Consider the following 2,302-nt stretch of genomic DNA (forward strand, 5'->3'; position numbering starts at 1 on the left):
CCTTTGAAAATATATATAATTATTATAATATAATATTTGAAATCGATTATTGGTCCCTTGATTAGATAATTTACAAACATGTTTATTATGAACTATTGAAAAGAAATCATCCAGCAATATACTTCTAAATGATATTCAGGCAACGAAAAGTTTTGATATTACAATTTCAATCAATGATGTTGACAAAATTAACACTGCATAACAAAATCCATCAGGCTTAATGTATTACTGTGAGCTCCTTACAATGCTATGCATTGAAAAGATTTGAACATTTCAAACTTAAAGTTTTATAAAATACAAGAATTTGCCTGATATTTATGCGTTACGAGAGCAGTCACCGATGCATGTCTAACAGCCCAGGGAGCGATCAGCTGAGCTGTCTAAATGGCGGGAAGTGATTGGTTCCGGCGGGAACTGTGTTACAGACAGTATTTATTATACCATAAACACAATCTTTGGAAGATGTTAGCTAACTGTTGTACTGTTACTGACTTTTTTAAACTTCTAGTAAGATCACAGTTTAAAAAATTTGGTCGTTTTCTAAATGGACGGATAAAAAATACCCTTATCTTAAAATGCTACTCTTAAGATTTTCCTTAAACATGCTAGTTTACAAAAATTTGTAATACATAAAATTACCTAAATTTGACAGAGGAAATAAGAAGAGGCTAGTGATGGAAGTAGGTCAGAAGGTTTTACCACAATTATTGTGAAAGAATTTTTTTGTCAGGATGACTTTCAAACACCCCTGCTTTTTGCTGGTGTTTGCCTGGCTTTTAAAGTACCATGTTTGTAAAAACTAGGTAAACTGAAAAGGCAACAAAACACTGGAATCAATATGAAAAAAGGAAAATGTAACATATGCAACGTATCTTATTTGTTATATCACGGTTTATTCAATGAAATTAGTTAATCTATGTAAACTATAAATTGCGCACGAATTAATTAGGTTATCTTTTTTCAATGCGGGGGTTTTCAATAAGAATGCATGCACCTTATTCTGAATGTGACACCACAAACTAGTATTTATGGAAATTAAATGAAATCATAAAAGACAAATTTTATGGTTCTTAGATGTAATCACTGATTTTACTACTCACTTTTGAGTTTAAATTAAGTAAATATATACTAGGAACTTTTGAACTGTAATCAGAAGTCTCCATCAATAATTTTTAAAGTAATATGCTAAAATAATTATTATTGGCGAAAAAACATTTAGAATTTTAAACGTTTTTCATCATGTTTTAGTAAAAGCTGTTATATGGTACAGTGAGTTTCATTTAACTTGTGATCTTAATTAAATTATTTAATAAGAGAGGTTAAAAATATTAAGAGGTTGATTTCTGAAAAGATGAGAAATCCAGTTCGAAGGACCAAAAAGTAATGTTGAATTTTAAATAATTATTTGAGTGTGAGGAGAATATGAACACACTTGTATAATAGTTACAAGAGAAAAAAAACTGTTTATGTTTATACTGCAGCAGAAATATACGTTTTTAATGCATACGTTGTGGGTCCAAAGTAGAATTTTTACTCTCTAGGGAGTAAAAAAGCATAAACAACAATTTGCAATTTACTTCAACCGATAATACTCTACTTAATCCGCCAAATAATTGAGCTCCAAGTTTACAACAACACCGATTGCATTACTGTGGCATTATAGAATACTATATCTAGCTGGTAATGGGTGGGATTGTGCTTACCAAAAACTTATGATCTTCTCTCTTGAACCCCAATTTTATAAATAGTTAGTTATAAAGGAGGTGCAATCCCTTCAAATAATAGATTAAACTAGTTAGCAAATAATTGTTCCTTTGACATTAACATCATGAACACATTTCAGAGAACACACCGATGTTAAAAACTGCAAAAAATAGAGAACATCTTGATTGTTTACTCCATTTGACTATTAAAAACATGTTATGCAGCAAACACTTTTTCAAGCCAATAATATTGTAAATATTTTCATTTCGCCTCATTAAATATAGCCAGCTGTTCCCTTAATAGGACAGATTCAAAGTATTCACATGTAAAAACGTAATCAATTAATTTCTTTCTCCACAAGTATAACATGGGAACTTTAAAAGCCATTGGGGCAGAGCCCTGATGGAATTTCTTGAAAACGCTTCTTATTGCACGCCTAGAGCCTAATTAGAATCTCCATTCCAATTCCTGAGTTATTATGGTTAGTAGTTTTTGATATAGAGTAATCAGTGAGGCAGTATTTGAATTTTATAATAGATTATAGGATAAGTAGGATCCATGCAGTGTTTTCTAGTCAGTCCGAGCCGGGACTGGTGGA

The sequence above is a fragment of the Macrosteles quadrilineatus genome, unplaced genomic scaffold (genome assembly GCF_028750875.1).
Source record: "Macrosteles quadrilineatus isolate MER2022 unplaced genomic scaffold, UCM_ALF_1.0 Scaffold_4__1_contigs__length_99947679, whole genome shotgun sequence".
Lineage (NCBI taxonomy): Eukaryota > Metazoa > Arthropoda > Insecta > Hemiptera > Cicadellidae > Macrosteles > Macrosteles quadrilineatus.